This window comes from Pinus tabuliformis, chromosome 3_2 (assembly GCF_031772625.1).
Source record: "Pinus tabuliformis cultivar Carrire ecotype Pingquan chromosome 3_2, CPIR1, whole genome shotgun sequence".
Classification (NCBI taxonomy): domain Eukaryota; kingdom Viridiplantae; phylum Streptophyta; class Pinopsida; order Pinales; family Pinaceae; genus Pinus; species Pinus tabuliformis.
This window is the reverse complement of record NC_142302.1, coordinates 979,808,154-979,820,408: the sequence shown is the minus strand read 5'-3', so window position 1 is coordinate 979,820,408 and position 12,255 is coordinate 979,808,154.

The window sequence follows — 12,255 nt, the reverse complement described above, 5'->3', positions numbered from 1 at the left end:
TAATGTTTTCGTAAGTCCCGATCTCACGCTGAACTATCGATGGATCAATTCTAGGAATTTCCTCATAAGACCAAGCAAACATATCTCAAAATTATTTAAAGAGGTCGGTATAAATCTTGATTTATTCAGGAGAACATGTAGCTCTGATGAAGATATTTTAGATAATATTGGGATTCCTGGAGATGTTCACCGGAATAGTTTCCAAAATATTGGACATATAACTTCGACAAAAATCTGTGCTGGGGCCAAAGTATTTAAGATTTTGTGAACACTTCCAGTTGAAGAAGGACCAGAAAAATTTGACTCAACTTGATGCAAGTCAAGGAGAAAATGTGACCGATGATGCAAATCATCCCATGGTCTTTCTACACCAATAATTACTTCTAGGATTGCTTCTTTAAATGGTAAGACTATATCAAGGTAGTCCATCACTGAAGTAGAGTCAAGAGTCTAGACCAGAGCCACATCACCATCCAAATCCTCTTATGGGAAATGAATGGGATTAGAATATGTAAAATTCACTATAGATTGGTAAGCGATTTCCACTACAGATATAGGGTATGCCATTCCACCCACTTGACCTTCCTCTAATGTGGCGGTAGAGGGGGGTAAGGGCCAAGGATATGAAAAATAATGAGTTCTGAAGGAACCTCTTCAAGGAACGACCTTAGTGGATGAAATGGAATTAACATGAGCAATAGGAGAAGGAAGATCAAAAGTACCCATCAATAAGGAATACATTCCAACTCCCAAATTATCCATAGGATGCTTGGTATTCTTCACCAAGGGGATGGTAGAATCAGAAGATGCATTGGGATCATGAGGATAATAAGCCATTGACGAATCATAACAATTCTCCCTTCATGGGGGAAGCATAGGATGCGAAACAATGATGAAACAATAACATCCATTACATAAACCCAATTCCGACCCAACAAAATATTACAATCCAGATTGGCATCAACTATTTCTACCTCTAAATTGATAACCTTGTCCCTAACACAGGTGGGAAAGGCTGGAAGAATTCCATGAGGCCTATGAGAATGACCATCGAATGTCGTAAGGAGAGTAGGGGAAGAAACAACTTCTGGAGATCCGATATCCTTCCAAAATGACATCGACATGAAACATGTGGAAGCCCCTCCATCAACTATAGTTTGAATGATATTCATTTTTCGATATGTATATTTAATTTGGAAAACGATGTGATGAGGGAGTCTCTTCTTAGCACTTGACATATAAAATTTTATAACAAGAGACTTTTTCAGATCCACTGCTCTGATAAAATTGAGAAATGCACTCCTTTGTGTAGGACATGATTGGATTACCTCTAACGGTGACATCGCATAGGGGCTTTGAGCTAGATCTTCAAAAATAGAGTAGTTCTAAGTAGCCCTAGCATTGGGATTAATAGTTGAATGTTTTGTAGAGCCTTTCAAAATCCGAGGCATAGGATAAAATACGAGTCTCTCAATATGGAGTGGCTCTGGAATATTGGAAGCTGTCTTAGCCTTAGAAGGTTTTGGTTCACCATAATCATGAGAACTTGTAGCAACATCAACATGAGACCTTACTACATAGACATTCGATGTAGATTCCCCTTCTTGGTTGCCCCCTGTGGGGGTTCTAGTACAAACATTAGTGTTAGAAAAAATTTGCTTCACTTGGGGAAAGGGTTAGTCAACAAAACCTGGGAAATCGAAGAACCTTTCTGAGCTAACAAGTGCTGAGCATCCTGAATCTTAGGGAAAAGATGGGTAAGATGATCCCCACTGCATAACTTGCATGGGAACTTTACTTTCTTTTTTGATTCCTTCTTTCCCTCTCTAGTATCATTATTGAACTTGTTCACATTCCCTTTCCCAACCTTATATTTCTTCTTACCATGTCCCTTCTTCTTCCCATCGGAGTGTTGGTCTCCTTTGGGGGTTCAAAGATTGGACCTCATTAAATGCTAAAGGTCAGGAAGGCATAGGCACTAACGGTGATTCTCGCACTAGAGAAGAAAATTGTAAAGACAACTACTGCAATTGATTCATCAGGTTAGCCGTTCTACTATCGATCGATCCTATAATTTTGCCGACATGGGGTCCCATCTTGTGTTTGGCTAAATTGATCTTCTATAGAGGAGAATCAGGCAGAATCTTATAGAGGACTCTAGATTGAGAATATATAATTTCTAAAATATGGCTCGTTCTTCAGTCACTCCAGAGAGTGACACATCCTTAGAAATTTCTAGGTGTAAAGATTTCAAAAACTATTCAAGAAGGAAATCATCAGGGATATATGCCTTAATGAGCCTCTTCCTTATGGGAAGTGCTTCCGCTACACCTGTACAATCCTCTTCTGCAACTCATCAAATGATAGATTGTACACATCCATGACTAGATCATTATCAAGGAGAACAACTTCTCCTTGCTCGCACGGCACTCGTTTTGACACTGGAGGTGGTGGAGATTAAGAGGTGACCTCTGGTGCTCACGACATAAGGTCAGTGTCTTCATTCTGTGGCTCCTGCTCTAAATTCCATGTTTTTCACTTCAATTAGTTTCTCAATATCCTAAGCAAGCTCCCCATCCTGCATCTGTTCACCCTCTTCTTCCGTTGCTAGCTGTTCTGACTCCTCAACTTGTATGGGCACTTTTTTCTCTGTTATCGCACCTTGCCTTTATTCTTCTTCCTATTTCTTCTTCTCTTCTCTTTCTCTCCTCCTTAGATCCTATTCTTCCTTGAACTTCTTATCTGTCTCTTGCATCTTCAGTTTTTCTTCCTATAGCCTCTACTTTTATCTCTTCCTTCACTTTTCTCTCTTTATCTACTGCTCCCTCTTTGCCTCCATTGCCAAAGCTTCTTTCTTCGTGATAGGATCTTCCCTCATCTTGTATCTTTTCTCTTCCTTTGGGTTCTCAAAAATCTTCCTCTTGCCCTTGTCCTACACTAGATTGCTTCCTATTATTGCGGTTGTTTTTTGATTCCTATATTGCTGCTGTCTGTAGATAAACTTTCCAATTTGTTTCTATAATGTCTGGCTCATGGAGTTTGGAGGCATTGTAGTAATACCTCCAAGGGACCTCCTCGTTCTAGTGAAATGTCTCGTGGATCTTTGGAAAGTACACCCTCACACTTTGGTCCTTACAAATATCGTGGGGATCATACATATTAAAGTCTTTGGTGCCAAACTCAAATCCTACTATCTCATTTGCTTTGACATTTGTATCCTTCAAGCTCTTAATCTCATACAATACGACCCACAAAGGAAGAGCGGGTGATGGTGCCTTCTTCGTCCTATGCAATGCTGCTAACAACCCTGTGGAGAGGTGATATGAAACCTCTTGCATGACCAACTTGTCAATGGAATACCTTTGTAGAACATGTAGAGGCTTCTCTCCACCATACACTTTAATGAAGGTGCCACCTGGTGATCCAGGTGGATATTGGTGGCCACCTGCCAAGTCCACCTGGACCCCCACCATTGTCTTTCTCAGCATTTTCAGTTTCCTTAATTGTAACACAACTTACTATTTTTAGCAGTTTTTCGGGTCCTGAACTTCCGGAGCCGTTTTGAGGCCCTAAACGACGTTTTTTTGGGGAGGTCCATGGAATGGACCGATGTTGCCCGTTCCAACAATGATAGTGCTCGGATAGATCTTTCTAATGAGCTATTGTACGCGTCAAACGGAGATCATATGCCAAAGTTACGACCCCGGGAAGTTGATGTACCAATTTACCCCAAACGGGGCCCACAGTGTGGCGTTTCATCTCCTAGGGTTAGGTTTTGGAATGTTAAGGGTTTTTCCATTGTTTCTCAACAATAAATAGGCCTTCGAGCCTCATTGTAACACAGTTCAAAGGCATGTAGCCATCACATCTCTTCTCAGAGATAAGCTACCATCGCCCTAGCTGGTTTATTTCCATTTCTGGTTGTAAGCATATTTCAGTATTTTCCATTAATGACATGAAGTATTATTTCCGCTGCATCTTTGTGTATATGGTTATCTCTGTAATTTGTTGCGTTCCTGTTTAAATCCGGATCAGTGGTATCAGAGCGGTCTGCTTTTTCTCTGTTTTTCTTTGCATGTCCCCAACAAGGTCGGGATATAAGGAGTTAGGGCTTGAACTGGTTGAACCGTTGCAAGACCAGCCTCGCAAATCCCGACGGCCTCCCATGGCGGACGAGAAGAAAGACGAGGGGGCAGGAGATCCCATCAAAATCTTGCTCGAAGAAGCCCTCGAGCGACAACGGAACGCGATGATGGACAGCTTTGCCCAGATCCTTCAGCGGCTACCCAGAAGCGGCGCATCGGCTTCCAGCAGCTCCTTTGGAAACGCCACACCCTTTAAGGTACAAGTTAATTTTGAAATCCCCATATTCGAGGGTCAGATAGACGCTGATGCCGTAGATAAATGGTTAAATCTGCTAGAGGGTTATTTTTCTGTTCATGAATTTTCGAGTCGGGAAAAGATTATTTTTGCTCTTCTCAAAGTAGCCCCCCACGTCAAGGACTGGTGGGAAACCTACTGCGAGCAGAAGGATGAAAGTACTGGCTCACTATTTTCAGCCGCACCCACCTGGGATTCGTTCCGTGATGCCATCAAGGAGCAGTACTACCCTGTCGGAAGCGATGAGGATGAATACATAAAGTGGACCACGCTGCGACAGGGAAGGGACCAAGACGTGCCGGAGTTCACCAATCTTTTCCATACCCTTCGCACAAAGTTGGGTATCAAGGATTCAGAGCAACATTTGATACTCAAATACCGTGGCTGCCTGCACAAGTACATCCAGGAAGAAATACAATTCCTAAACATCCCCTCGCTCGGCGCAGCATACCGATATGCCGTCAAGGTCGAGCAGAAGTTTAAACAAAAGAAGCAAGACTTTGGATCTGCGAATCCAAAGCAGGGGAAAGGTGCCCCTAAACCACAAAACAAAGGACAGAGCCAAGGCGGGACAGCCCAAGACAACCAGCTGAAGCTGCAAGCAAAGAACAACGCCGCGAAGCCGAGAAAGGACACTGGAAAATGGTGCGAGTTCCATAAGAGCTCCACTCACAACACAAGTGAGTGTCGGGCCAAGCAGTCACTGGTGGCTGAGCTAAAGGTTTCAGAATCAGATGCATGTTCCGACTCTGAGTCAGAACCCGATAAGGGGTATGAAAAAGGGAAGCAGATCATTGATGCGGATCCCAGCGCCACTGTTGCTACCGCAAAGATCCAGAAAAATGAACCCAAAGATCCAGAGGAGGAGGAGCGTCTCTTCCACTCCCAGATGTGGGTAAAGGGCTCCCCGATACAGTTCATTGTTGATAGCGGGAGTCAAAAGAACCTCATTTCGACAGAGGTCGTGAAGCGGTTGGGCTTACCGACCACAGCACATCCACAACCATACACCATTGGGTGGCTTCACCAAGGCCGAGATCTTCGCGTGAGCCAGCAGTGTCACCTTCCATACAACGTCAAGCCCTTCACGGATGAGGTATTGTGTGACATTGCTCCCCTTGAAGTTTGAGATGTATTACTAGGACAACCATACTTGTGGAAGCGACATGCTATGTATGAATCAAGGCCCCGTGTTGTTATTATTACATTGGGAAATAAGTTGTTCAGGATACCAGAGGTAGCACCACCTGCCGCCATCTCTTTGATTACTGCAAAACAATGCAGTAAGATCATTTCCAAAACCAGGAAATTTGTTTTCCTGATGATACGCCCTCAAGGGAAGAAGAAGATAGTGGCCGCGGCCTCCAAACGGGGTCCCTCTACATGACAACTACAGATGGACAAGATTGTGGAGGAGTACGAAGACATCTTCACCTCCCCGGCAGGGGTTCCTCTACACTGTCAAGTCAAGCACTCCATCGATCTGACCCAAGGTGCGCTGCTACCCAATGGACCAATTTATCGATGCTCCGTTCTGGAGAACAATGAAATCAAGAGGCAGATTCAGGAGCTCCTGCAGAAAGGTCACATCCGTCTGAGTTCATCGCCCTGTGGGAGCCCGATCGTGTTGGTACAGAATAAGGATGGGACGTGGAGACTCTGTATTTACTATCGGGCGCTGAACAAGATCACTGTCCGTAATAGGTACCCGATCCCATGGATTGATAACCTCCTAGACCAACTAAAGGGGGCGAAATATTTCAGGAAGATCGATCTGAAGTCAGGATATCACTAGGTACCAATCGAACCCTCAGATGTGTGGAAGACCGCCTTCAAATCCAAGGAGGGCCTCTTCGAATGGTTGGTCATGCCTTTCGAATTGACGAATGCTCCTGCAACCTTTATGAGGCTAATGGATGACATCTTGCGGCCATTCACCAACTCCTTTGTAGTAGTATACTTGGATGACATTCTGATCTTCAGCCAGAGTTGGGAAGAGCACCTCCACCACATCCGACAGGTTCTCTAAACACTACGGCAACACAAGCTATGTGCCAATTTGGAGAAATGCACTTTTGGCATGACCGAGGTTCAGTATCTGGGATACATCATTGATGAACAGGGGGTGCATGTCGATCCAGCCAAGGTCCAAGTCATTCGGGATTGGCCCTCTCCAACCACTCTAACAGAGCTCCGCAACTTTCTAGGTCTTGCCAACTTCTACCGCAGGTTTGTGCTGGGGTTTTATCATATCTCTTGGCCCTTGAGTCAAGTAACCAAGGGAGGGGTGAAAGAAAAATTCTTTTGGTCTGAATCTCAACAGAAGGCATTCAGGGAATTGAAGGATCGCCTCTGCATGGCACCAGTGCTCACGTTACCAGATTTACAACAACCATTTGAGGTCGAGACAGATGCCTCTGACTATGCTATTGGGGCTGTCCTTACTCAACATGGACATCCAGTGGCATATCACAGTGAAACGCTTTCAGACACAGTCCGGAAGTACCCCACTTATGATAAAGAGATGTATTCCATTGTACAGGCCTGCCGACAATGGAAGCATTACATTTTGGGGAAGGAAACGGTCATCCACACAGACCACCGACCCCTGCAGTTCATACAGACCCAAGGGAAATTGCAGAATGATCGCCATCAGAAGTGGTCTACATACCTGCAACAGTTTCACTTGAATATCAAGTATAAAAAGGGCAGCACCAATAATGTTGCAGATTGCCTCAGTCGACCACCGATCATGGCGCTGACCACCGTGCTCAACTCTTGTGGGCACGAGACCAAGGATAATTTTAGGGGTGAATGTTCGCCCTTTGGCGAAATTAAGGGCTTTTAAATTTTTAGTGGGCGAATATTTTGTATCACAGTACATTTTTACAAATCACCTCAAATAGCCCACCTTATTTTAAGGGATAGGGTAAAAAAGGTAAATTTAGCCCTTGAAATTAGGACTTACAACCTTCCATTCGCCCATTTTCAAGAATAGGTTTTATTTAAGTGAATCCATTCGCCCATTTTCAAGAATAGGTTTTAGTTAAGTGAATCCTATGGGCCAAATGCCATATTAATATAAGAGGTATGGTAAATTAATAAAAATATAAATAAATGAGAGGTATGGTAAATAAATAAAACATTTTTTATATTTACTCCATAAGTCACCTTATATACATGTAAGGGTGTAAACAAATAAAAATATAAGTAAAGTGGAGGTATGGTAAATAAATAAAACGTCTTTTGATACTTATTCAAAAGTATGGTAAATAAATAAAAATATAAATAAACTAGACGTATCCTAAATAAATAAAACCTATTTTTATATTTAGTCCATAACCCTTGTTCTATTTATGAAGGCTCAAGAAAGAGGTTTTATTTAAGTGAATCCTATGGGCCAAATACCATATTTGTAAAAGAGGTATGGTAAATTAATAAAAATATACATAAACGAGAGGTATGGTAAACAAATAAAACATTTTTTTATATTTAGGCCATAAGTCTCCTTATATTTACGAACACTCAAAAAATGGGTTATATTTAGGTGAAACCTATGGCCAAAATACTATGGGACAAATACCATGGACTAGATTGTTTTTAATACCATGAAAAAAACCATTATTAACCCTAATATTAGAATTAATAAAAATAAAAATAGCACATGGTATTGACCCATGGTATTCACCAAAATGGCACATGGTATTGACCCATGGTATTCACCTGGAATGTAGCCTATTTAAATGGGGGAATTAAACCAGCATGTAGCCTATGCTAAGATTCACTAGGACTTTACAAAGTTTTATTATTTAGTGAAAGACTCGCCAAGATCTTACAAGATTTTATAATTGAGTAAAATATTCTAATAAAAATAAAAATGGCACATGGTATTGACCCATGGTATTCACCAAAATGGCACATGGTATCGACCCATGGTATTCACCTGCAATGTAGCCTATTTAAATGGGGGAATTAAACCAGCATGTAGCCTATGCTAGGATTCACTAGGACTTTACAAAGTTTTATTATTTAGTTAAAGACTCACCAAGATCTTACAAGATTTTATAATTGAGTAAAATATTCGCCATGCCTGCTGAGAGATTCGCCAAAAAATTATATATACATATTATATTATTGATAAAATCGCCTTCCATTTTTCCTATATACCATGGAGATTCGCCCATTTATTATATTTATAAATTTAGGGGGGCTTCTTAAAATTTTCCCTGCACGAGACTTCTAATTGGCCACTTCTCTACAAAAGCAACCCAGAATTCGGCCACACATACCAGACACTCTTGGAGGGTCGGCATGTTGCAGATTTTCACCTCCAGGATGCCCTATTATGCCACCTCGGTCACCTTTGTGTTCCTTCAAGCGAGCGTGCCAAGATGATTTGGGAAGCACACTACAGTCGGGCTGCTGGGCATTTCGGGGTCGAGAAAACAGTGGCAGTACTGTAAAATTATTTCTATTGGCCGAATCTTCGACAGGATGTTGGGAAGTACATCTGATCATGTACTGCCTGTGCCATTGCCAAACCGACCATTAAGAAGCAAGGCCTCTATACCCCGTTGCCTACCCCTAGTCGACCTTGGGAATCCATCTCCATGGATTACATGTCAGGCCTTCCTTCCACTAAGCATGGAAATGACTGTGTTTTTGTGGTCGTCGACAGGTTCTCGAAGATGGCCATTATGGTGGCCTGCAAGAAGAATATCACAGCAGAAGCCACTGCTAAACTCTTCTTTGAACGAGTGTGGGTGCACTTTGGGATCCCACAGTCTATCATCTCAGATCGGGACAGTCGGTTTCTCAGCAAATTTTGGTCCAGTCTCTGGTCAATGCTGGACACCAAACTCACGAAGTCCACAACCTTCCATCCTCAAACTGATGGCCAGACAGAGGTTGTCAATAGGATGATTGTGCACATTCTGCGCATGTATAACTCAAAGCATCCACGCACATGGGACGAGAGCCTCCCCTATGTTCAGCACAACTACAACCGAGCTCTTCATAGCTCCACTGGCCATAGACCTTTTCAGGTGGGTTTGGGATTCCAGCCACTATGCCCCATTGATGTGGCCATGCCACTTGCAGCTACTCACATGAATTCAGCTCATGTCCAGTCCGAAATAGATAAGGCCACCAGCTTCATTGAGCGCATCCAACATATTCGCCAGCAGGTCCATGACATTCTTGAGAAATCAAATGCCAAGTACAAGTAGTGACATGATCAACATCGGGTGCCACACAAGTTTCAGGTGGGCGACAAAGTCTGGTTGCATTTGCAAAAGGAACGCCTTACTGGAGCCTATCGGAAATTGAGACCACTCCGATATGGTCCTTACACCATTACTAAGGCTATGGGAGACAATGCATTTGAGCTCAGCATTCCCCCATTCCTTGGCCTGCACCTAGTGTTCAATGTGGACTGCCTTCGGCCATACTTTCCACCATTGCTAGACACATCCGACATTGCAGAACAGCTCAAACCCACAGAATTAAATCCAGATTGCATGGAACAAGCTGCAACTGATCGAATCATGGACACAAAGATCAAGAAAACTCGCCAACAGAATATCCAACTGTATTGAGTTGTCAAAGCAGGCCAACTCCTTTAGCAGGGCAAGTGGCTCACCAGGGAACAAGTTCAGTAGAAGTTTCCTCATCTCATGGAGGAGCTCAACGCAATGGGGACCATTGCTTCCTAAGGGGGGAGGAATGATCCAGGTGGATATTGGTGGCCACCTGTCAAGTCCACCTGGACCCCCACCATTGTCTTTCTCAGCATTTTCAGTTTCTTTAATTGTAGCACAACTTACTATTTCTAGCAGTTTTTCGGGTCCTGAACTTCCGGAGCCGTTTTGAGGCCCTAAACGACGTTTTTTGGGGAATCTGGGGGCAACATGGGTCCATGGAATGGACCGATGTTGCCCGTTCCAACAATGATAGTGCTTGGATAGATATTTCTAATGAGCTATTGTACGCGTCAAACAAAGATCATATTCCAAAGTTACGACCCCAGGAAGTTGATGTACCAATTTACCCCAAATGGGGCCCACAGTTTGGCGTTTCATCTCCTAGGGTTAGGTTTTGGAATGTTAAGGGTTTTTCCATTGTTTCTCAACAATAAATAGGCCTTCGAGCCTCATTGTAACACAGTTCAGAGGCATGTAGCCATCACATCTCTTCTCAGAGATAAGCTACCATCGCCCTAGCTGGTTTATTTCCATTTCTGGTTGTAAGCATATTTCAGTATTTTCCATTAATGACATGAAGTATTATTTCCACTGCATCTTTGTGTATATGGTTATCTCTGTAATTTGTTGCGTTCCTGTTTAAATCCGGATCACCTGGTGAGGTGTACCAATCTACGATGTTCACTATCACCTCCATTACTTCTTGGGACATGTAAGGTGAATCCTACTCAAATATAAGCTTGTACAATGGGAGTATGAGATGTTCAGTTAGCTTTGCCATCACTACTCGATAGCTTCACTCGGAAAGCAACTTGTAATAAACATTGATGACAGTCTCCTTAGGTGTCCATGTCTAGCTCATGCTAGGAAATGGTTGCTAGGCACATATTGCATCAAGTAAGTATGCAAACATGTAGAATATTGCTTGCTCATTCTTAGGTGGATTTTGGGCATTAGTCACATGGATCTTCAACTGATGAGCCAACAAGTTTGACCAGTTGAATTGATTCCCATCAATCAATAACTAGTCTAGTACAAATACCCAACCTTAAGGAAAGGTTTTTGTGTTCTCTTGATTGTATATTCTACATGAAAATATGATCAAGAACTGATAAGCCTTCTTGAGAGACTTTGTCTTGTAAACATGATTGGGTGTCTATTTTAACTTTGGAAACTCTTTCATCTGAAACTTGACGATATCTCTAGTATTCACAAAGCTATGGGTGGCATAGAAAAGTGTGTCCATGCACTTCACCAATTGAGGTAAATGATACATCTACTGAAAGTTCTTCACCCTAAAGGTGGCAAGCTCTATCCTGTTGGCACTGCTCAATGTCATAGTTTCTGGATCTGTGTGTGAGACAATCCAGTTGATAACATATGCACATGGGAAGGCGGGGTACCTGCATGCAACCTTGCATAATCCTGACCGGTGGATGCTAAGGTAAACATATCAATCCTCTAAGTATTCCTTGAAGTCCTCTGCAAAAGTATCCTTGATTTTCTGCCATGTCAATGTTGTACCCTTCTCAGTGAACAAATGAGTGTTTGCATAAACTAGTAGATTAACTAACATCTACTCAACTGCTTCCCCAGTACTACTCTCGATGGTTTCCTTTGATGCATCTCTCTTGGAGGCCATGTTAACTCTAAATACTAGAGAGATGCTCAATAACTACTGTACCTGGAGACAGAGAGGACACTCATGGCAGACAAATGTTAGCTTAAAACCAAGATAAACTCATGTGAAGTGACACTTCCAGTGCAACCATCGGTGCATTGGTTGGCCCATGTAGGCGAGAGCATCATTGACAAGAAAGATATGCAAGCAAACCAACAGACAAGAAATATATAACAATGTAAACCAAAACGTTCGAAGTTTGTATACATCCGCGGAAAAGTAAAAAGGAAAAGAACATGGAAGGAACTCTGCGGATGTATCATGGTGCCCTGTTACATTGTCTGTGAAAGACAAGCATGTACACACCTTCAAACTTGAAATACGAGCAAACATAAAGAAAGAATAAAACTTCCATTTTGCAACAGTGTTTTCTACGTATGACTCCTCCAATGCATAAGAAATAGGATTGTGTGATTTTGATATAGGATGCAAAAATAATAAAATAAATTGATTTTTAGTGTAAACATTAGAGTGATGAGGATCCCGGGGAGA